The sequence below is a fragment of the Taeniopygia guttata genome, chromosome 21, assembly GCF_048771995.1.
Source record: "Taeniopygia guttata chromosome 21, bTaeGut7.mat, whole genome shotgun sequence".
NCBI classification, from domain to species: Eukaryota; Metazoa; Chordata; class Aves; order Passeriformes; family Estrildidae; genus Taeniopygia; species Taeniopygia guttata.
Window position 1 is genome coordinate 676,492 of NC_133046.1, and position 25,521 is coordinate 702,012.

General features: G+C 46.0%; 1 protein-coding gene across 4 annotated transcripts in view; it reads right to left on the reverse strand.

Annotated features, from left to right (window-relative positions):
* The window catches only part of RERE (arginine-glutamic acid dipeptide repeats), a 163,421-nt gene that overhangs the window by 114,128 nt on the left and 23,772 nt on the right, over positions 1-25,521 (reverse strand). The window contains exon 1 of one of the 4 annotated variants that reach the window (XM_072917436.1): positions 13,066-14,896. The exons of the other annotated variants lie outside the window; for them this stretch is intronic. The gene's annotated coding sequence lies outside the window, so the exon portion shown is untranslated. Of the gene's footprint in view, positions 1-13,065; positions 14,897-25,521 lie in introns of those variants that run through there. 4 annotated transcript variants of the gene reach the window in all.

The window sequence follows — 25,521 nt, forward strand, 5'->3', positions numbered from 1 at the left end:
GGAGCCACAAACTTCAGCCTTCAGCTTTCAGGAGAGACTGGGAACATCTGCTATCAACTTTCTCCCACATTCTTCCCCTATCGCCTGTTTGCCATGGAAAATACGAGCTGCAGATATTCGGAGGGACCAAATATATTAAGAGGTCCTGCAGGATATCCCTCAGAATATTCCCCACTCCCAGGCTCCATCCATCACCTCACACTGCCAGCACTGACAACAACACACCCAGCAGCTGCAGACTGAGGGCAAACTCAGAGAGACCAGCAGAGGAGGGGAGAAAAAAGAAAAGGAGGAAAAAGTAGGAAAAAAAGGAAAAGGGAGTACAGCAAGAGTTTTACCCCACTGTTGTTGGACAGTTTTTCACTGTTGGGGTGAGATTTTGCTAAAGACACTCACCCCAACTTTGAAAATCCAGATCCTGCTGGGTTTACCTACAGAATTTTCCAACCAACCACCACACACAGAGCAAAACCACACATCTCTCCCTGCCAGTAGTACACAGACACACACAACACCTTTTCCCCGTAACATTAATGCCCCAGTCAGTAAAAATACTCAGTCTCCTCCTCTGTGCCAATCCTGCTGGTGCCCAGGGGGTCCCACTGCCTCTTCTGGAATGCTCAGGGAACAAGTCTGGGACCCTCCAGGGGAAAAAAGATTTGCTTAAAGTCTTAAAAAGCCCTTAGGAGTCTCTCCAGTAATTTATGTGCCTCTTATCAGTTGTCTCCCTTATCTCCTTCCCTGGCACTTGGAGTTTATAACACAAACCCAGCTCTGGGAGGCTGTGGCCAGCACTGGTCACTGAGTTACATTTTTACAGCCCCCAGCCCTTGGAAGCCCTGTCAGTACATGAATTAAAGCGTGCCTGTGCCCTTTGGGTGCTCTGTGCCCACCATCCCCAGGGCAGGGGGAGGAAAGAGGCAGCCCCACTCCATCAGCCCCTCGGAGCTGGAGGTCACTGCCACTCCAGCCCGGGCACACAATTCCAGGTGTTTCCCATGACAGGCAGTGACCTCTCCTTCCCCCTGCTATTTACCCAAGCTGACCTGAGCAAAGCAAACAGGAGATCTCACATTTCTGAGCCAGGCTCAGCTCCCCTGCACATTCCACCCACGCTGACGCAGCCCCAGCCGGGCAGGGTGGCATCGCTGGAGATCCGGGTCCAGGGGCTGTGACACACCAGGCATGCAGGCTGACAGCTCAGATAAGATCCTAAGTCCCTCTCTTCAACACAACCCTGATGATACACAACTCAAAGGAACGGGGGAGAGTGGCAAAGCGAGATTTCACACGGCAAAAACATCCCTGCACTTATGGAGAGAAAAGAGACAGGTTATCAGTGCGACTTCAGAGCCACACCAGGAACTGCCAGGGAACACCAGGCAATCCTGAGGACCCAAGGCAGCAAAGTAACATTTCCCTTTGTGTTATTCTAATGGGCATAGGGAGGACAAGTAGAACAATTTCTATTTGTGAGAGGTCAGGAGTTCAGTAAGGACTGGGAGTGAAATTCTGCAAGAGTCAGCTTTGACCCCAGAGCAGACTGAAGGGCTGGGGATGAGATTTGGAGAGAACTTATCAGCTCCTACCTCCTCCAAAAATGGATGGGTAATTTATGCACCACATCCACAACAGTGATGTGACAACACCTGCTCTTGGACAGTTTTACACACAGGATCCCATGAAAGAAATGCCATCCCAAATAAGCCACATTTTCTCTCCACGCTGGCTCGAGAGCAGCAGCATAACACCAATGCAGTGTTAGGACGTTTCTGCACTGCCAGAATGAGCAGCTAAATTAGCGGTGTTTGGTGAGGAAGGCAGGGAGCAGCAGGAGATGCCTGCTGCCCACCCTCACTGTGACACAGGCTGCTGCTCGGGTCTCTGCCTGGCTGTGGCACACACACAGGCTCGGGCAGCCCCCCCAAATCCCTCCCCAAGGAGCTGGGAGCTGTGGGGGGATCCAGGGGCAGGAGAAGAGCTCAGCCTGCAGCTCCCAGCCCCCTGCACTGATCCCTGCCTTAGAGGCTGCTCAGAGCTCCTCCTGCCATTTCCAAAGCTGCTTTAATGGCCTCTAGACTCATAACACATGGGAGCAAACAGACAATAAATATCAAGCCGTGTATTTACCCTTCTCTGAAGTCATTCAGCCTTAATGCAAGTGATTACCACAACAGAGGGCTGAGTAATGTAGAGCAGTCATCCCATCACACCATTAAAAACCAGAACTTTAAAAAAATGATCATATAATGTGGGATAACTCCCTCCTACAATGCAGGATAACTCCCCTGTTAGGGGAGAACAGGCCCACGGGACCTGCAGAAGCTGCTGCTAAAACAAGAACAATTATCTGGGGAACCTGAAGTCATTTGGAGCCACGAAAACATCTGCATTATGAGGTTGCTTAACAACATTTAAAACAGGGGGAAAAAAAGTTGAACAAAAACTTGTTGTTCTGCGCAGCAATTTATTTTGAATAGATAGACAGACTTTGAGAAGCAACAAGGGTAAACCCTGCAAGTATGCATATGGATTTCCTGACAGGCAAGTCTGTGGCAAAAAAAAAAGAGAAGTCTGTAGTATTGTTACTAAAATAGGTGAAATAAAAACATTCCAAAGTGCTGTAAATTCAGATCTGGGAAATATCAACAAAGAAATCAAAGCATAAACAGAAATTCCTGGCACACAGTAACAGCCAAGCTAATAGTAACAGGAAAGAATCCTTCCATGGAAGAGAACCACATGTCCCTCTTGGAACAGCCCTGGTTTTATGGGATGCCTGATTATTGAAGCCACCAGTACATCACCCTTTGCTGCCTGTAGGTCACTTATTTTAAGACAAAAATGACTTCTGCATGATACTGCCCACATTCATTTGTGTGTTTATAGAACCAACCCATTACTGCTTTGCAAGTAGAACTCATCTCCAACTCTCAACTAATTCCAGTTTCCATTCTAAATTTTATTTTGGTGCCTCCATCCCTGGAACATGTCTACAAATACCTACCAAATTGTCCCTCCCTGCATGTTTTTAGCTGAGCTTCTCTCCATTGGATGTTTCATTTTTAAATGGCTGAAAGTTCAGCTGTCCCCTCACAATCCTTTCATCCTCCAGAAACCTTCAAACTATAGTTATTCAAATCGCCCAAAAGAGAACTAGATCAGGTTATTTTTGGAAAACCCCTTCGAGCAGGAAAGGCAAAACCTCTGGTCTTCAGCCACATGAGCTGTTTTATTTAACTCCAGACACAGTTGTGCATCTGAGCTTCTCAAAAGGGAAGAGTAACTGCAGGGTGGGCTCCCACCACGAGCTGCCTGACCAGACATTCCCAGGGAAACGTGCCTATAATTAAGGCAATTTCTCTCTAAAGAAAGCAACATCCTGAGATTTCGAGACCATGTGTAAGACTAACTAAAGCTGTGCCACTTAAGTGCTCCATAAAATTCCCTACCAGCGGAAACAAAGAAATCCTGCTCCAGTCAAAGGGCGGAGGATGGTACAAGGTTATCAGGATGAGCAAGAGATATTAAGAGGACATTTTTTTTCTTGTCCACTGTTTTAAGACACTTTATGCATAAGCATGAAGACAGATGATATTTCTGTCTGGAGAAGCTGCCTTTAATTTCAGCCATTGGTCTCATTTTCTCCAAGGAGCGGCTTATTTTGGTTAATGACAGAGCAGACGTCAGAGTTCCCTTCCCTGCGAGCTGCTGTAATCAGGAGATTAAGTGTGCTTATTCATGTGTGAAATGCAGGCCTGAGCCCTGTCTCACATTAGAGCCTGGCTGCAGCCTATTCCTCATCAGCTCAGAATGCTTAACAACTGAGATGGATTCAATTACACCTGGCTTCCTTTATTGCACGCACAGAAAACACTAATAAATACCCAGTATTTAAAGTAGTAAAACCTCGCTGCTGCAAGGGTGACCTTTGATCTTTAATCTCCGGCTGCACGAGCAGGTTCTGCCACGAGGCAGCAGGAAAATGATTTGAAAAGCAAACAGACACAATCCTGTGCAAGGAAGAATAAGCACCAAGTTGTCAGACAAAGGTGCGCTGCTTAAAAATAAGTTGGTCAGCAGCAGTCCAGCACAAGAGCTCGTTATCCCTCGGGTTCCTGCCCAAGGGCTCCAAACACGTGTTAAAAGGTATTTGCAAAGAGGGTCTGTGTTTCAAGGGATCATATGAGCTCTTGCATGACCTTAAGTGAGAGAAACCAAAGCTGTCAATGTCAGCCTTTGACTTCCAACATATTTTCGCCCCAGAACTGCGTCTCGGAGTCTCTCACACATCCCACTGCCCGAGGTGAACTTCCCAAAGAAGCCCCACGCTGCCCAGCTCCCAGATTCCACAAACACCAATTTCCCAGTGCCCCAAAGCCATCCAATGACTCCTCACAGACTTTCACTGGCTTTTCCCCTTCAGTCTGGTTTGCTTGTCTGGAAGTCAGAAAGGTTCCCTCTAACAAAAAAAAGAACATGGTTTCAAAGACAACTGACAAACTCACCTTCTTTGCAGCCACATCACTGCTCCTGGGCTACAACCAAGTTCCCGAGTAGATTTTAAGCACTATTTTTTAGAAAAGGACCAGCTCTCAGCTCTCACGCATTGGGGGTTTCAACTCAATAAAATTATGTTCAAACAGCAAACACCTACAGCAGTGACCCCGTCAGTGCCCAGCTACCCCCAGCTAACGAGCCCACCTGAAAGGGGCTTCACCACTGGCCCCATCTTCCATGAGAAGAAGAAAAAAATATATTAAGAAATGCTCCAAGTGATTAATCTGCTTCTAATCTACACCAAGAGGAAATACTTTAACACTGCATGAAATAACTTCTGGCTGTGGTCACGCTTCAGACATTAATATCATTTCTCCTGGCAGGGCTCGCAGCAGAGGCTCTGAACTCCAGCGGGGCTCAGGCAGGATCTGCTGTGGCAGCACGAGCTGGATCCCTGTATTTGGGTCTGGTCTTGTAAGCTGCTGAGAACAAGGCTGCAGAGGAAGGCCTTAAGCCATTAAGCACAGAATAACCAATGCAAATAACCACTCGGCTACACATGAAATGTGGTGGCCTCGCTCACGCTGTGGTACCCCCACACCTCATCACTTGCCACCAGCAAAGCCAGGACATGGCAAAGGTCCTGTGGCAGCAGTTTGGGTTTGTGGCCTTGTACACACAAAATAAAATTGAAAAAAAAAAAAGGAAAACCTTCCCAGCTTTCATAATGACACACTAATACTCCATCACATGCAAAATGTCTCATACTGAAAACAGCCTCCAAATGGAAGCTATTTTCCTGAAATTAAGCAATATGAAACTCCTGACTCTATTTTCAAGGTGAAGCTTTAAGGTTAGACACCACTATCAGTTCTGAAACAACATTAAATGTTTAATAAAGCAACCTGCAGTCTATAGTGGAGGAGACACCAGGCTGAGCAGAGCACCATAAACTGTTCAGAGCAGTGTTTGATCCATCTCTGACCATTGAAAGTCTTTCAAGACCTTCTTTATTCCACAATAACAAACTGGGGTTACCATATCTCCTTGTTCTTTCAAATAAAAACCTGTGATCCCTCAGCAACCAAAGACAGCCAAACAAATTACATGATTTATTAGGGATCTGATGCACTGAAGTTTTCCGTGTAAAAGCTCAGCTTTGAAGACTCTTGACTGTGAAGTTTCCATCATTTGCTGCACGTGAGCAGCGAGCAGCTGAACAAGCAGCAGTGAGAAGGATGTCCTGTCAGGCAGTGTTTTCTGAAACACTAACCTAATCAGGAGCTGACTTAAGAGCTACTTTCAAAATACTACACAGGAAAATTCACTAGGTGCCAGTTGCCCAAGCAACTGGGACCTAATTAAATCCAGCCAGCACTTGAGGGATTAGGCAGTTTTCTCCTGCCGTCCTCCAGCCTCTCCCCCGAGATAACACACACAGCTATGCTCAGATTTATTACTTGCTGACTGCTTCTCACATATGCTGATCTGGCCTTTGAATCAGAATGAACTTGGCTAGAAGTGACATTTCAAAACTGTTTTCAAAGTTATGTACTATTCTTTATTCAAAACATGAAATAAGAAGCAATGTAGAGCATTTTAGTATCGAATGGTATTGATAAGACCAAGAAAAAAGAAACTTTTAGAAGGGTATTTCTCAAGCTCTCAGCCCAATGGCCAAGTGAGAAACTTTTCATTATTTCCCACTAGTGCTGTGTGTATTATTTCTTTGTCCATGGCTTCCCAGACAGAGATGACTCCACACTTGCTGCTCAGAGTTTAAAAAAAAAAACTCCCTTAACAGTTTTTTTGGAGAGGGGACAAAAAAAAAACCACCACCAAACCAAAACCTCCAGAAAACAACACATCAAAGCAAAAACCCCAAACAAAGCAAAAACCACAGCAAGAGTTCTAAGAAAAAATCCCTACATAAATCTAGACATAAAAATCCCCTAACATAACCACTATCTTCCTCACACATTATGCTTCAAAACAAAAATACATTGAAGCTGTCACGAGCACCATTTAGGCTGGAAGAGGCAGGAAAATTTTAACCCTCTCCTAAAGATAACCACGAGGAGGTTTTTATTATTTATTTTTCATCTCTCCAGGGCTGAAGCACTTGTTTATGTGCCCGAGAAGAACAGGTAGAACACTTCAAACATCCATGGAAGGGCACTCCAGTGAGAGCCACAGCAGCTCCACATCCATCCCAGTGAGGGTTCCACAGAGCAGGAAAAGCACTCAGAATTTTATTAACCTGACACACAGTGCTCCTAATTCAACTCTCCCCACTTGAACTGAGATGTGCCCTGAGCAGAGATTTCCCTGGCAGGAACTCTGTCACGCTCCTGAAACCCTAAACCACGGTGGAGTCCCCCAGAAGTGAGCAGAACAAGAGGAATATTCACCTTTGGCACCTCAGATGCCACAGCAAGCCCTGGGAAGGGAAGAGCCCGGCCAAAAGCGTGGATTCAATCAAGTTTTGTGCCAAAACAGAACTTTATACAGCAGCATTTGTTAAAAAAGCCAAAGTCTAAAGTTCAGCGTGTACATGTTTAGCTGCATTCCCGTTTATATTGCTGACTCCAGGCTCCAAAAATCTACAGCAACTGCTTTTACCAACTCATGGAGGTTGTACATCTTCCTAGGGCAAATACAGGCAGCAGAGGACAAACCTGGCATGGCACACGAGCTCCCAACCCTCCTAAATTCCAGTGAAACTACCAACCCCAAGGTAAATCAGGCCTGGTTTGATTTAAAACCACAACTATATTTATTCTGCACATTATTGTAGTCACAAATTCAGTAATTCAAACCACAGATCTCATTTTCTTTGCACTAAAGACTAAAACTTATTAATTTTTTTATCTTAAAAACTTCACGGGCGCATTTGGCCACATGCTACCCGGGTTACAAACTGAGAATTGTGACTGGTTTGTTCCCAAATATCACCTTTGCTATGTCAGGGCAGCACAGAAACACCAAGAGATGGAGCTGTAAAAGCTCTGCACTCCTCCATCCCTTCACTGGAGCCCAGAGCACGCTGTTCCAGAGGAAAGAGAACAGACCCAAGGTGAAACCCTGTCAGGATCTGAAAATCCTCCCAAAACCCTGCACAAACAGATGGCATCATTTGGGTTTTAAATGCTGCTTAGCATTTCCAGCTGCAAGTGGCAAATACCGAACATGCTCTGAATGTGCAAACGATGAGATCAACACAAAGGGGACAATGCAATTCCTGGGAAAGACAGGCACCAGAATGTGCAAACAGCCTGCACCCCATTTTCATACACCACTCATAATTACTTTATTGCACTGGGAAAGGGCAATTGCTTTCCCAACAATCTGATAACCTTGGGCTGCTCTTAACTCTTTAATACCAGTTTTAACTACAAGCCCGAGCTGGGGCTCCAATTTTAAGCCAGTTACAGCAGTCTGATATTAAACACACAGGGAAAATGAGTTCTGTCTCACATACTCTCACACATCAGCACACAAGACACCAAAGAACATTCAATTATTAAGCAGGAACTGCCATATATATATATAAAAATCCATTCCCAGCTCTAATCTCGAAGGAATAGCTTTATTACCAGGAAATGGAAATCTGATTTTTGGCTTCTTTGTTAGATTTCAATGGGAAAAGGAGCAAATACAGTGTGTTTTGACTGCTTGGAAGAATAAATTCTGCAGGGATCTGTTACTATGTCAAACCAAGGAAAAAAAATCCCCAACCTTAAGTGCTTGAGTTGTATTGACTCATATGATGGCTCAGTCATTTCCACACTGATCTCACTGCTCACTGGGGCACTGTGCTCATCAGGCACTGAGCAAAGCCAGGAAACTTCTCAACAGCAAAAACCACAGCTAGCTGAGTTCCCAGGTTCAATTTGTGCCTGGCTTAAAAAATCTGCTGTGGGCAGGGACAGAAATGCAGAGAACTTCCCACAGCAAGGGTAGAACTGCAGATGCTGCTGGAACACTTACTGCCTATTAGCAAAATTTCAGTTTTATTTCAAAAAAACAAGTAATTTTGATCTCTACAAATAAGCAGATTCACAAAGGAAACACTGCCAAAACCAAGACATTTTTTCTTGCTAGTCTCAAGAAAATTCAAATAAGCACTTAAGACAAAATATATTTCATGTACAAAATTGGTGTTACAGAAGCAGCAATTATCTACACCAAAATTGGCTGCTTTCAGTAAAAGGTTTACCTAATCACAGCTTTTTACAGTCAGCTCATTTTTTTAAAAAAGGGAAAAATAAGGAATGAAAAACCTGTAAGTATCAAAACTTCTAGATCCCAGTACTAACACATTCCAGATTTGTTATTTCACACTGTATTGTCATCTTATGAAAATGAAAGTGATATCCATTCACAGAAGATTAATTAAACCAAGTTTCCTCACAAAATTTGCCATTCCTTCCCAAGAGCACGGCTACATCATTAATGCTGAATTTACAGCCTCCACTTCTTCTGTACTTCTGCTAACATTAGAAAATGCCTGAATTCCAAACACACCAATTACACAAAAAAACATTGTGAGAAAATCTACACATCACAATCAAATACTATCTATCCACTAGTAAAACATTTATCCAATTACCAAGCCCTTTCCTTGGATAAACTTGACACAAATGTTTCCTAGGGAAGGCCAGCTTGTTTTAATCATTTACATTTTCCAGCCCTATTTGTTCTCACTTCGTATCCAAAGTTCAGAACTCAAACCACTACTCCAGGCAAACTTTGGAATAAATACAATTTTTGTCCACTCTTTTGGAAGGAGTTTCGCTTCTGCTAAGCAAGCTGAAGTATGTTAAACCAGATTTCCCTCTGATTCATTTCAAGATTCCTGACATTATTTTCCATGCAGTTGTTCTGACAGCTTGTATTTTATGGGTCCTCTTTATTTATCTGGGAGTGTTACATCATTAAAGGTTTTTCCAGTCTTTAGTAACAGAGAAATTTGTCCTGTGCTCTGAAATACTGGAGAACCAGCCAAACAAGGAGCAAGGCTAGGCAAGGTCCAGTTGACACGAGTTTGATTATCCAGCTCTGCTGACACAGCCCTGCTTCCCCAGTGCCCTCCTGACATGCTTTTACACACATTTATAAAGATTTGCACATTAATCTGCCTGTCAGGGGCTGCTGATTACTCCAGGTAAGGCCTCCCCACTGCACTGAAGGTTTCCATCCCCTCCCAGCAGAGCATTTCTCATTTTATTTACCTTTAAAACACAAACAGAACTACTCAGTGCTCTCATGTGTCATTTACGGAGTCTGGCACTTTAAACACACAAGGTTCAAGCGAAAATAAAAGTTACTTTAGAGCAGGAATAGGTATCTTGGCCAAAACATTACAGCTCACAGAAGCTAACAAAAGCGATGAGCAGCTTGCTGACCCTGTCCCAGGCTTGGCACTGCCTGCAGAATTCCTGCTGCCAGCACCCAAAAAATGCTGCTGCTCCTGTCCCACCATCCCTGACTCTCAGCTCAGCACAACTGGGATTTCTTTACCCAACTGGGATTTCTTTAACCCAGCAGCCTGCCTGGGACCAGCAGCAGCTCAAACCCCAGCTCCAGGCAGGGTCTGTCAGTGGCCACTGGCCAGAGTGACACAGCCACCAGCTGGGGACTCCAGCACCCACAGGCAGCACCTTCTAACCTAGCTAAAATAATATTTATTCCAAAGTTTGCCTGGGGTTTGAGTTCTCACCTTTGGATGTGAAACCCAACCCTGTGTCAGAGCCCAGCTTAATGCTCCAAAGCCACAGCCTTCATTTGAAAATCACTTGGCCAGAACAGCACAACCTCAACATCCTGCACCTATTTCTGCACCCTGCCTTCACAGCTGCTTTTTTTACCAGTCACTGGCTCTCAGAAATATCCTGTTAGCCACATGTATCAACAAGTGACAAAAATGCTGCTCTGCACTGTTTTAAAACTAAACAGTGTGTACCTTCTAATCCAACATACACCGTATCAGCAGAGCCCCCCAACATCTCCTGGAGAAGTCCCAGAACAATTAACAATTAACATGTGCACACTGACCTAACCCTCAGAGCCAGCTCTATAAAGCTGTAGAGCCATTAAAGAATTAAACAGTCAGAAATGCAGAGGTTACTTCTGCCTACTCTGAAGCAGAACAATAGGCAGCATAAACCCCCTCCACCCCAAAGACAAGGAGGTTTAGGATTAGGTCAGTGATAAACAGCTTATTTCCTTCCCCACACACAAAAACCAAACCCAGGCTCTCTGGCAGGGAGCTGTTAACCACACACCAGGAGACAAAGCCCCATCTTTGTCACCTTTACACAAACAAAAGTAAGCAAAAAAGGGTTTGAGAGGCACATCAAGGGATTCTCTACAACCTGTAGTAAAATGGCAAAGACAGGCGATGTGTTCTGACAGAACAGCTGTACACATCATTATGTTAATTAAAATTAAAGTCTCATCTACTTAGCATACAAGCAATCCACTGAACCTTAGTGACAAAAGGAAGGAACCATTTCCTCAAAGGGACATAATCACACACAACTGGAACAAGCTGTCTGCTCACACTGAAGGCCACAGCAGAAAGGAGATAGAAGAGTATTCAAGAAGCAGTCCTGGCTATTTTAAGCAAAACAAAGCACTATCAACTCTAAAACACACACAAAGGAAGTGGTCGGATAGATTACGTCAGCCCTCGCCTCAATTCATAAATCCTAACCACAAAACAAGAGAAATTCTGAACTGCCTCTCTCTGGAATCCTGTTTAAAGCCAATACACGCAGTTTGGGTCTTAAAATACGCTCTCGAACAACACTCGCTGATGCATCACTTTCAAACAGCAACCGGGGGGTGAAAAAAAACTGTGCAATCCAAGTGAATTCTATCGTGCTGCCAGATCAAATAACATTTCGAGAAGTGCCTGCCAAGCACCCAGCCTGCCAGAGCACAATGAGCACTCAAGTGCTCGGGACTGAAAACCACCTTTCACTGGTCCCAGAGATCTTTATAAAATACTTTAAACACTACCAAATTGCAGGGTTGGAAAAACAAATAAAAGCTTTTAAATGCTGCTCCTGCACCAAGCTCAGCTTGCTGTCAGGCATCTCGAACGTCTGTCTGCTGATAGTCACCGGGCACAAGGATGCAAGAACAAAAAGTGAGAAAAATGTGGAGTCGCTCTCACGTCTGGAACTAATTGCCTGCAGATTAACGGCTTTACATTGGAATAGTGCTGTCTGTGGGGTTTGAAACCCGGCTGGCTCTGAACTGGGTTCCCAGAAGAACCGGATCTCTGGAGCATCTGAAACCACACTTCACCGGGCTTCTATTGCCACTTTCTTCTACTTGATGCCCAACATTAACGTGAAGTTTAAAACAACAAAGAAAGGAATTAAGTGGCCTCGTCAAGCGCCATTTCCACTCCCCGACAATTAAAGCAGCCCCAGATGGCTGTAGGGACCATCCAGCCACACAATGCCCCACGCAGGGTAAAGCCACATGGACTCAGACGAGCCTAAAACCAATTGCAAAACAAAGCAGAGCTGGTTTCCTCCTCAGGAAACAAAGTGGCCGAGCAGGTCTCCTGTCACTATCTTAAAACACCATTAAACATCGTTTAAAGAGTTACACCACACACTGTCCCAATTAGTGCTTCAAAGGCATTCCATTGTACCAAGCTAATGAAAAAGTACTTTCTTTCAGGAAAAAGAAAATGCAATCCTTATCTCATCTCATTTGTTTTTAAAAAACCAGAATTAAACACAGCAGTCAGTTACCCGAACTGTTTATATTTAGAACAGGGAGGTAAAGCATTTGTTATGGAAAAAAAAAAAATTAAAAAATAAAAAAGGAAAAAAAAGAAAGGAAAAAACCAACCCTGTAGCCTTTAGAGCGTCCTGAACTTCCCAGGCCAACAACAACCTACCCACGCCTCACCTACCAAGTCGATCCAACTTTTTCTGGGGAAAAAAAAAAAAAAAAACACCCCGAAAAATTGGAGCAACCCAAAGCGGAAAAGAGAACTAAGCCAAGCCTTTCCTCCATCCAGGCAGTTATCTTTAGCCAGGTAAGAATTAACCAACTTGCAGAGCAGCCTGAATTCTCCTGCTGGGAGCTTGCAACTTGTAAGGAAGGCACCGAGTCACGCAACCCATCGGCTCCGGGGGCACGGGGGGCACGGGGGGCACTCACCGGGGGCACGGGGGGCACTCACGGCGGCTCCGGGGGCACCGGGGGCACGGGGAACACTCACCGGGGGCACGGGGAACACTCACCGGGGGCACGGGGAACACTCACCGGGGGCACGGGGAACACTCACCGGGGGCTCCGCAGGGCACGGGGGGCATGGGGGACACTCACCGGGGGCACGGGGGGCATGGGGGACACTCACAGCAGGGCACGGAGGGCACGGGGGACCCGGGGGCACTCACCGCGGAGTACGGGTAAAACGGGGAACACTCACCGGGGGCACGGGGGGCACTCACAGCAGGGCACGGGGGACCCGGGGAACACGGGGAGCACTCACCGCCGGCCATGGGGGGCACGGGGGACACGGGGGGCACTCACCGTGGCTCCGGCTGCGGGCGAGCCCCGAGCCCGAGCCCTGCCCCGCTGCCGGCGGCAGCAGCAGCAGGAGGAGGAGGAGGAGGAGGAGGAGGAGGAGGAGGAGGAGGAGGAGGAGGAGGAGGGCTCCGCGAAGGGCAGGCACGGAGGAAGAAGCGGGGCCGGCAGGCGCAGCTGCTGAACAAAAGGAGGCCCCTCCGCCGCCCAGCAGCTGCGGCCGGAGCGGAGCGGAGCGTCCCGGGCCCGCCGCCCCCACGCCCCGGCAGCGGCCCCGGCAGCGGCCCCGCTCCGCTCCGCCGCGGGCTCGGCACCGGCGCTGCCCGCCCCGCTCCGCCTCCCGCCGGAACCGGAGCCCCGTGATTGATGGCAGCGCTGAACAGCGCGCTCAGCGGGAAATCGCGGCGGGAGCATCCCCCGGGCCCGGGCAGGGATCGCGCACGGGGCAGCCCCGGCACGGCCGGGAAGCGATCCCGGCCAGCGCCACGTCCCGAGGCACTTCGCACGGGGATTCGGCTGCGCTGCCTTTAATTAGCGAGCCATTTTGTTCAAAACCTTTCCTACGACGCCTTCCTTCCCCCCTTAGGAGCAGAAATTCATCTGCTTTTAATTGGATTTTTTATAAAGGATGAATATTTATCTGACTGTGCATCTCCACGCAAACCTGTAACTCACAGCCCAATGTCTTGTGCTGCTCCTCAACACCACAACCGTGACCTTTCAGTTGTCAGTACCGCCTTAATTTCAGAGCAGAGCTCTGCTATTTCCCTGGCAGAATAACATGCAAAACAAGTCATCTATGTAATCCATTACCTTGGGGCAACATACACTTTATTCCTGCCGAGCAAATCCATTTCCTAGCCATACAGTAATATTTTACCTATAAAATAAATATGGAAGTACGCAACCGTCGAGCTAGTTTAACAAAGCCGAGTTTTTTTAAAAAATAGGAAAAAATGATAATCATTAAGGTTCACAGACCCAGTTAATTAAAGCAACACCCTCAAGTACTGCCTGCCAACTTCATCTTTCCAGAGGATGATAATTATTTGTAGTTGTGCATCTTCCCGCTATTTATCCATGCCCATTTCTACCATTTTCATACTAGAGCCCAGGAGTCCTTCAGCAGACAAAGATCTAAGTTTGAAATTTATTCTGTACTTTCTAGAAATAGCTCCCTAAAAGCTGATTAATTCCAACGCGCCCTCGCCGCGTCGCAGGGCTGCTGTGATCAATACAAATTGAGGGTGGTGCAGCACGAGCTGCACTCCTGCAATATTCATGGTACAACAGCTCCTGAACTGGAGCCTGCCTTGGTGCAGAACACGCTTTGTAACCAAGGAGCCGTGTGATAGCCCCAAACCTGCCAGAGCTGAAACTCCATCCTCCAGTCAGCACAAAGCCACCACACCGCGTTTATCCTCGCTCCTCAATTTCCTCATCGAATGTGGTCCAACACCTGGCAGATCACGGAAAGGAACTCACTGCTCTGGAGTGTATTTAAATCAGCGTTCACTCCTAATGACTTCCAAAAGAGCTCTCCAGCAGGAAGTTAATTCAGGCCAGGTTTCATCATTTGAAAAATACCCTGTTTGATGGTTGTTGTTCAAAAATACCTTATTCCTCTAGGGCAGGTGATTCAGCCAGCTTGAATCACAAATCCCTGAAGTTGGTATATATTGGGAAAATGCACTCAGATAATAACAATAATTTTAAAAAGCGTGGATTTCTTTGTATCCCGTTAGGATGAAAGTTGTCCAAACAGTGCAGAGCACAGCATCTGGCAGTCTGAGCACAGCAACAGAACTGGAGACTATTCTTGAATCTCAGACACTGTCTTGCAAATCCAACACAAACCAACTTCCAAATTCAGCAGTGTGCGAGATGGCAGAGAAATCATCTCAAGTCCCATCTGTTTGCATACAGCATTCTGGAGATCCTTGAATGAGCAGAACAGCCACAGCACTCAATCACCGACATCAGAGACAACTCAACTTTCACTAATTGGCTTTCCTAGGAGATATGGAGATCTGCCCCCATTTCAGAGACTAAAATAAAAAACATGCACAGAGTACAGCCTCAAGCTCCATTTTGCAATAGGGACTTTTTATCTTTTGAAAATGGACTATAAAAGATCTTTTCCTGGCCATGAAATACACCTTTGCTACCCACAGCATTATAAACTTACAACAGCATTTCTTTCTGTATCCCTTCTGAAAGCTGGATATCTGAAAAGGGGGGGAAATGTGAGTTATACATTCACAAAGCCCATCAAGACCAGGCAAAATCTACGTCCACATGGATCAGGAAAATAGTCTGGAAAGAGGAGACCTTGAGTGGAGATTCCCTGGATGGACAGGGCTGGAGCCACTGCCCAGAGACCTCTCACTGCACTCTGTGGTGTTTGGTCCAGCGTGCATCAGTCCTCTGGTGTTGCACAATGAAACACAGCTCGACTCCACCGCCTGCAAAATCCATCCCAGCTTTCTTGGCAGGCTCCATTTATCAAAACAAGCCTGTCATGTCGAGTACCATTAACAGATAATGAACTGAGACAAGGGATGCAGTTACAAGCAAAGCACTCCGCATGCTACAGGCCTGAGCACACAGCCAAGGGAGCTGATATTTACTATAAACATCATAATTAAATAGAACACCTAGCTGAAGAAACATTAAGGTCGTGACAATAAACAACAGAAACTGGAAATCTGAAGAAATAAGGCTTTGACTTGCTGTCAGTAATTCCTGACACTGCTCAAAGGCGTGTGCACATCCAGCCCTGCACACCTTCTCTCCTCGCAGCAAAAATCTGGGAAGCACCTGTAAACTCTCAGCTTTGGCTTTCAGCGCTTCCCCGAATCCTGTAACACTTTGTATCCTGTACCCACGCACTTCAGCTCATGAAAGATTGAGCACTGAGAAGTGACAGACAGTGTATCTTCAAAGGGCTGGAAAATGTGCTGCTTTCGAGACACACGACTCATAACAAACGCGAATAATTCATAACTTCGCACCAGTCCGACCCTATTGGAAGAATATTAAACACAGACACACAAATTGGAGGAATATTAAATAAAGATGTAAGCCCTCCAAGACACTAGACCTATCAATCAGCAGCACTCCCCACTTCTGACAGAATGAGCCATTGAGCACACATAAACATTCCACCCGCTGGAAAAAGCGCTCCAAAGGAGCAATTCCGGCTCTCCCAGGTAGCCAAACACTTGGAACACAAACTAGCCGTAAACAGGCTTAATGAGATTATACAGATTAAACGGGCACATTAAGTTGCTTTTTTTCAGAGGTACCACAAACCCTTGGGAGCAGCTCCCTCTGACTCGGGCTCACCCACGCAGCCAGGTTTAAAGCAGGCTGGAGAACACCAGTGCCTCGCACGGACTGAGCACAAAGGAGCCTTAAACTCCTTTTGGGAGCACACAGAGACATGAACACAAGTGTTTCCTAAAAGCCAATCCAACCCAACCTCCCAGCTTAGGCAAGCAGGGAGGCTAACACTAACCCCTGCTAAGCTGGACCTATTTTTAAATGGGGACTTATCACTGCTTTCAGAGCTCCACTAAATCAACCCTCCCCTCGGATCTGGCCTTGGGCAGGGGCAGAGGAAGGGAGCAGGTTCATGGAGAACAAACTAACAGCTTCGTGCAGTCCCAGCAGTGTTTTCCTTGTGTGCCACCAGCTGCAGTGCTCATCACAAGTTTCCCAGTCTCTGTCAGTGGTGTGACCCCAGCCAAAACCCCCACGGTACCTCCAGGAAAACAAAAACCTGACACAGAGGCAGCTTAAACGGAAAGTGAGCTGGAGAATTCCGGGGGCCAGCGGTCACCTGGAGATCTCTCAGCAGGGAGAGGAATCGCTGGCTGGGCTGCCAGCAGGAAAGGTCAGCTCCCTCTGCTCCCAGCAGCAGCACTGAACGCCTGTAACCCATTTCTGATTGTTTGCACTTGGACATCAAAGCACCCGGCTCTATCTAACACAAAACCTTTGGTCAGGTGAGAGGTGAGGCTCTGTTCCTGTGTAAATAACGCGCTGTTTTCTTGGCACAAACAGCCAGAGGAACCGATACCCAGCTCTTAACAAGACAGTTACTGCTGTCTACACACAAATTTCTTCAAATCCGCTCGCAGCAGGAGAAGTCGTGCCTGCACTTGCAGATCTGTGAGCACCCACAGGAAACCTGCTCTGAGCTGCAGCAGCCACAGCACCAACCCAGCCCTGCTCCACACTTCCACCAGGGTGCTTCTCCATGCCCGGGACAGGAAACCAGGGCACTGCTGCTCCTGCCCCAGCACAGCCCAAAGGCCATTTGGTGCTGCAGTGCCAGCCCAGGGAGGCTGTGAGTGCTGTAAACTCTGCTGTAAACTCTGCTCACAGCTAAGCAGCCACGGCCGCTTCCGCTGCACCACATTTACACACACAGCACTTCTTACAAACCAGCCTGCCAAGAGTTATTTTCATTTACAGGGTAACTGCTGGCATTGGGATGAGCCATTTCCTCGTCTCTCTCCAGTCCCCAAAAGGAACCTGTACCCTTTACTCACCATGGACCTTAGGAGGCTTGGCTTTTTTTGCTGGGTTAGATTTTGTTTTGCTGGGGTGAGGTTTCCCCTATTAAACCAAATCACCAACACTATCACACATTTTATGGCTCAAGAACTGTGGCTCCTTCCCTGTACTTACCTGGTGCTCAGGATGTTCCAGGTGACCTCTGGCCAAGCTCTAAGTCCTCACAGGTGCTGTTAAACTGCAGCAGCACATGAGCACCCCGGGGTCAGGGAGCCCTCCCGAGCACAGAACAGTCTGAGGAACTTCAGCCTCTTCCTAACGACCCCTGGGCCCCAGAACTGCAGGCGATGCCCTCCTGTAACTGCCACAGCAACTGCCACAACTGCCCCGTGCCAGCCCTGCAGGGTCACACCTCTGACAAACCCCAGCTGGCCACACACCCCAGACACAGAGCCCCCCACAGAAATAAACCCAGAAATAAACTGCCCACACCTGTGCCTGCTTAGGAGGTAAAAGCTGCCTGGCACTGCCCTTCAGAGCTGTGACACAGCCCAGAACTGCCACGGGATCCCTGAGAAGGGGGACAAGGACACAAGGGCTGCTCGAGTGTGCTTGGGCGAAATCCCCTGGGCTGTTGTGCACAGCATCCTGTGCACGCTGCCTTTCTGTCACAGCAGGAATGAAACAGCAACCCTGGCTCCCCCAGGGAGCTGCGAAGACGAAAGCAGTTCACATGATAACAGTGAGAAAAGCAGGGTTTTACAGGAAGGCCTGGCTTAGGAAGTGTTGGGGAAAACAAACAAACCGAAAATACCAGAAAAACCCCAAGCAACAACCACAGCCCAAAAAGAAAGAGCCCAGCCCAGTCAGAGTTCACTCCCAGGTGCCCATACAGTGAAAAGAGTGTTCCCAGCAGTGCCAGCCCAGCCCCGGCTCCCTGAACCCCCAACTCTGCCAGGACAGAAACCCCAAATCCTGCTGAAACCCTGACCCCAAACCCTCCTTAACCACCAACTCTGCCAGGACAGAAACCCCAAATCCCGCTGAAACCCTGACCCCAAACCCTCCTGAACACCCAATTCTGCCAGGACAGAAACCCCAAACCTTCCTGAACCCCCAACTCTGCCAGGACAGAAACCCCAAATCCTGCTGAAACCCTGACCCCAAACCCTCCTGAACCCCCGACTCTGCCAGGACAAATCCCCTGAGCCCAGACCCCCGTGGCCAAGCAGAAGCAAACCTGAGGCAGAGAAGGGGGGCAGAATTCAGCCAGAAGTACACGATGCCTTTTCTGGGAAGACAGAAGGGGGAGAAAGAAATAACTTTTTTTTTTTTTTTTCTGGTACTTCTCCTCTGGTTTGTTTCCTCTTCTCTGTAGGGACCAACACTTAAATTCAAAAGTGTTTCTGTAAAAAATCCCTGCCCTGGGAAACTCCAGATTACAGAATGGTAAACTGTAAGCCAAGAATATTAAAACAAAATGCAGTGTGTCTGCCAGATTTTGTGGTACTTACGGCAAGACACCAACCTGTTCAGCAGCTTCTTGAATTTAACACAAAGGAATGCACACAACTCATTTTCGAATGTATTATCTTACACAGAAGAAAAAAAAAATCCAAATATTTGTAAAAAAAAAAATTAAAAGGAAAAATTTACATACTTGAAAATGTAACAAATGGATTAAAACCAACAAGAAGCTCTTTGTTCTCAGATGAATATAAAAAAGCAAACAAAATAAAATTCTCAATAGTTAAATGTGTGTGGGAGGGGTGAAGCCAAAGGAGGGAAGGAGGAATTAAGCAATTGCATCTTTTTCAGCTCTATCAAAGCAGCTGTAAAACAATGGGAGTTTGCCTGTTCTTCCCTCCAGTTTAAACTAAAAGTAACTCGGGGAATGGAAAACTTGATACCTCCATCAAGAGCCCGTGGAATGTTTAAACTATTAAAGCATAAAGCATGCTCGTACTCACGCTGAAGGAAATGACTCCCAAATGCTTCCTCTGCAATCTTCCTTCCAGAGCCAGACAGATCCTTTACCAAGGGATTTTCTCAACACAGAAATTGAACTAACAGAGATGTAAAATTTGCAATGGATTTACAGCCTTTTATTGAGATCACAGAGGAGATGGGAACTAAGGCTGCAGCTCAGTTTTTGGAGCTGTAATCACTCACATATTCAAAGGCCTCTGAAAAGTCAAATTTTTTTTTTTTTTTTACAAGTGACAACAACCACAGGATGTGACCGTACCTATAATAACCTCTCCCTCCAGACAGGGAGATAAGCTCTAAAAACAGGAAGTTTCTACTGTAATCTTGAAAAAATATCCAGAGTCTGAAAGCACTCAGCTGCCATTCAGTTACAGGAGGAAGGAACTCTGCACTTCCCAAAGTCTCAGCACAAGGTACTCGGTGGATGGAACTCATCCAGGCATTGCTCCTCCCAGAACCCCCAAACCATGGAATCCTGCAAAGATTCTCAGTTTATCCCTCTTCTCTTCCCTCCACAGCTTGTGAGAGTAAGCAAAGCAGACAGCTTCACTCCCCCAGGAAGCATTATTATTTTAGCAGTTTGCTGGACTCGTTTTGATTTGTTTTTTCTCCAGCAGACAGGGATTTACTGGTGCAGGGCTGTGTTTCACACAGCACTCAGTCTGCAGCCACCTACACAGGAACTTTGAGTCAACTGAAAGGAAGCAGCAGATTTTTGATAGCTGATATCAACCAATTAACAGCCAAAAAAGCTTTTCAAAATTATTTTCACAATGTTGCTCACGCTGGAGATGAGGAGGTGGCAATAGCTAAGCAGGGCTTACACCAACTTAGCAAACACTCTGAAAAGCAAAGGATCTTGCTGTATATCTCAGCATAAATCAGCTCCATGCTGCTTGTCAACACAATGCACCTTTTCCTGTCAGTATGTAACATAAAACAACAATCACACTGAAGGCTTAAAAATCCCATTCTCATGGCTGTGTTCTGAGTCTGAACTTCCTTCAAATTCTCAACTAAAACACACAATAGTCTTAACTCCATTTATGTTGGTTTCACGTGTACCTCAGCTACTACAGGAATGTTTAAATTCTGTATTTTTAGGAAGGCTAAACCTGCAACACATCAGTTTTTCCTTTACACAGTTCCTTCAGTGGCCTATTAAAGAATTCAACATAAAAGGCATCCCAGGTGTTCTATTTAGCTCCTTGTGATATGGAGATAAAACAGCAAAAACTTCAAATACATAACACCCCCACCAGGATGAGGCAACCAAAAAATTCCAAGGCATCCTAGCAGTAAGGATGTGTGAGAGGATTCTGTGGAATTTCCTTGGAAGCCTTTGCAGCAAGCTGTAAAATACCAGAGCCCCATTCCCCACCAGCCCATATCCCAGGCATTACAGCTGGGATGAAATAACCTCCTGCAGATTGCAAACCCAGCCCTGAAACACGCACAGAGGGTCAATTCCACAAAATAAAACATTCATTTAAGGGGGGCACAGGTGGCTCAGGAACCCACTGGGGGGCACAGACACCCAGAGGAGCATCAGGAACCCAGAAGGGGCTCAGGCAGATCCCAACTTGTGTTTCCCAGAGCAAATCACGAGCACCTTCCCTTTCCGAGCTCTCTGTCTGGGTTTGGAGAGGTGAATGACAGGAACTGCTCAATTTTCATGCTAATGTTTTATCAGAAAGAAGTATACATGTCACATCATGAGCTCGTTAACAATCCATTCCTAAGACTTGTAGTAAAGCTTGGCAGGCAACTTCCTCATGAAATGAGATCTGCTGCTTTGCTTTTTAGGATCTGAACATGCTGGTGTGGCACTTCAAGAGGTAAAATCGTAATTTAAAGGTTACACTTTGTCCCAGTTTCATAGAATCAGCATTAAGCAGTCACAGAACTCACGCCAGGTTATCCATTCAGTTCTTTATTACCTTCAGCCACCAAGTTCCAGGAGGAGAACTCTGAAATCACTTCTCTGCTGTAGCACACTGTGGAACTTCACATGCAGGTAAACATGCAGCTGTCATTCCTCTGCTACTCCCTTCCCAAGGAATCTCCCCTTTGGGGCACCAGGAGCCAGCCAGGAAACTGTATTTGAAGTGTATCTGAAATAAGCAGAGCTCGCTGGACAAATGAGGTCAAGAACAAGGCTGACAATCGCCTTGGATTCAGTTCTTGGAATGAAAAGACAAAGTCCCTTTCATGGCTTCCACTACAAAGAAACCCATCATTAGACCTCATTTTTGTCAGTTCACACAAAGAATGAAGATACAGACAAGTGGTGTTTAAAAGAAAAGCCTTTGAAATCAAATGGCTCCCAAGAATATCCCTCCATCCATGGCAGATGGAAACTTTCCTCCCTTCCCTTGCCAGTCCAGCTGAAGGTGGCAAGCACCACGTTTTCCTCATTAGCCCCAGACCTGGGCTAGGCTCTTTGGTTTGTTTGTGGGCTTGGTGGGTGCTTTTGTTTTTTAAATAACCTTTAAGACATCTCTCTGTTGATTAAACCATTTTCATCCTTCAATGAGTTTGATTCCTATTAGTTCAGACTGCAGAGAAGACATTGATTTTTACTATGCTCTGGATCAAGAGAAGTAACAGCTTTTCCAATTAAACAACTGCTCGCCACGTTAAGTAGAAAAATATGTCCACAGCAATAATGTGCAAGCATCCAGAGCACTCTGCAATGCCAACAACAGCTCGCACACATGCTTGTAATAACTTTAACCTTTAACTCAGGAAAAGGAAAACTCCATGAATTACAGACAGCTCAGCCCCAGCTAACTCTGCTGATAAGAAGCTGGAGCACTGAGAGAAGCTCAGAATTACAGACAACTCATCTTCCAGCTCAGAATTATCATCATTACACCACACAAATCACCACACTGGGATCCCACCTACTAAAATAGAAATCACAGCCAGAAATGGTCAGAGGCTGCTGCTTCTCCTCTCAGATGAAGCTTTTATACCAAACAAATCCATACAGCTCTTGTGTTACAGCCTTTCAGAGTTGCACTGTAAATCAAATATTTTATTCCACACCCTGCAGCTATTTCCACATTTAATAACTGACATGGGAGACAAGTTTTAATCTCCATCAGGCTGAAACAATTACTGTCCTCATAACCACTCAAGTCAGAGGTAAAAATTACGAGATTTCTATTACCCGATTGCATATTCAGGGGGAAACAGTTACATTTTTCCAGAGAAAAAACACAAAGTACCATCAGTGGAACAAAAAAGGAGTGCCCAAACAATCACAGTCCCCGTTTTTAATGTGCCACAATGGCCACACACTGCTGGCACTCGAGGCTTTCTTTTAAGCTAGAAAAGAACAGCAACAGCCCTGCCAAAAACCAGCAGAGAGACAAGAGATCTGGACAGATGTGACACTTGCAGATATAAATATTCCTTGGCCAAAAACTCCAGCTTCAAACTTTTTCTTGGCATCAAGGAAATAACTGCCAAGCTTAGAGGGAAAATCAATTAAAACTGAAGCTGAATTACAGACCTGGGAGTCACCCTGTGCTGTAGCCCAGCCCTGAGCACCTGGAGGTTTTACAGGGCCCAGGAAATTCCCTCCCAAGGACGTCTGGGGCAGGGTCACAGGACTGGAAAATGAAAGTGTCACACAGACACAGCCAACAGCAAAAAAAACCCTGTGTGAAATCTCACTGTGGAATTTGTCTGTTATTACATGTTTTACTACCAGTTATTACTGGCTGCTAGAAAGGGATATTAAAAATCACAGCAGGTCAAGACACTGCTTCTTTCTCTATTAATATATTGAGGCAAAAATGCAGTGATTCACCTCCTGTCCAAGAAAGAGAGAAAATGCCATCAAGTTTGAACTATTCCATTCTTTTATTTATGCTCTCTAAAGACCTCCAAAGATACTTAAACATCCAAATTATTTAAATCAGCATGAGAACACACGGAAGGATGTTAGAGCTCACAGTGCAGGAATCCCCCTAGAGCTAAATAATTAAGCAGCATCTTCCAGAAAAACTCTCCAGGCCAAACTAATATTCAGGTTTCCAATAAAGTGCGAGCCCATGTGTTTGGGGAGGAGGGCAGGAGGGAGGCAGAGAGATTTTTATTGTTTTTCTTCAGCAAAACGTCACCAGTGGCTGTTAAAGAGGGGAAGGAGGCGCTGCCTTGGTTCAGAGCACCCTCTAGAGCCAACTCCTCATCCCTGACACCTCTGGTGTCCCACTCAGCACAGCCCCTGCTCCCTGCAGAGCTCTGAAATCAGCAATATTTTACCTTTATATATCGGGAGACTCAGCAGCGCTTTGCACGCTTCAGGGAATAAATGTATTTTCCAAATTTACGCCCAGCGTACATTCATCTCTGAATGTAGTCATAGCCTATCCGTGTGCTGATAACAAAATTAGACACCACCTCTGATCAAAGTACAAAGCTATTAAAAACAAGGCACTATTTGTCAGCTGGAGGAGAATTAACCACCTCATCCTGGATAAAGACTCCGCTTTGTTTCCCAAGACTTCACATGTACCTGAATGAATAAAGAAGTGAATAAAGAAGCTTTTCTGTTTCCCAGATTTTTTATATCAGGCCGAGTATGGATTGCAGGAGCCATCCTTGAACTGGAGTTTTTAATTATTATTTGTAAGTGAAAGATTTTAAGGCAGAGGATTTCAGTTAATTAAAATCCACTTAGTTATCAAACTATGACCAAAAGACCCATTTCAACCTCAAATTAGGGTAACTGCAAGTGTGTCATTAAACTCTCCCTCACTGATTGTAAACTTTTTGCTTCAAGCAGGTACATGCAAAGGATAACAGTGACACAAAGAGCTGTGCAGAGAGCCTCTAATCAGGAACTATTAATCAATCCAATTATTAGGGATTCATCTCTTCCAATTCAGAGCCTTTAGGAGGAGAAGGGCCACAGAAAAACCAGACTGCAGAATTTCGTCGTGTGTTTTTGGTTTTATCCCCCAGATCAGGCAGGCTCACAAGTGCTGACTGAGGGCACAGAATGAGTTACACAATTCCAGGGATTCCTGAAATAAGGGGGAATGTTGTTCCTTCACCCCACCACCCTCATCCTCACCCAGTGCCAGGGCACAAGCTCCAGCCCACGAAGGCAGGGGAACACACAAAATAGCTCTGGAGCTTCACTCACACCCCTGAGACCTGAACCTGCCCTGTGCTTCAGAAAATCCACAATTCTCCTTCTCATCTGCCTTGATGAGGACACTCATCCTGCATCTGAGGGGATTCAGAGACATCCCCTGAGCCCTTCCTCTGGACACGGCAGAGCTCAGGGCTGTGAGAACTCAGGGCTACCTCCAAACTACCATTCCTTTAAAGTAAACCATAGGGAAAACGAGGAGTTTAAATACAATGATTTTTTAAATATTTAAGCAAGTTCAACATAAAGCCAAAGAGGCAGAAGAAAATAATTTGTCTCTTCCACACAAAGTCACTGCCAGGAAAATAAGGATTTGGAAAAGGTCAGAAAAATCCTTGCCAACAAAAACAGGCAGAAACGCTGATGCACAAAAAGGATACAGCACACTTCCATCACAAACTGTCTTCCTCAGAGATACTTGCTGCAAGAGAATCACAGCTTTTAAGGCCAAAATTAAGTGTCACAGCCAGCCAAGGTATCTGCCAGACTTCCTGCTCACAGAACCTGCAGTTCTACAACACTCAGTGCAAGAAGCAATGGGAAGTTTTAAGCTCAACCCTTCTCACAAGTTTCTGTACCTTAGAACATCAACAAAGAATTAAGAACAGGAGCTAAAAGCAGCATGAATTGAAAGACAGACCTAGAGGCTGTGATAGCTGCAAGCCTCAGTACAGACTCTCCTCACAAAGGATCAGTGGTGCAGCCCTGATTTAGCAGAACCCATTCTTTCTTAAACCCCCTGCTCTGGTTCTGAACGTGAGCAAATGCCATGCACGTAA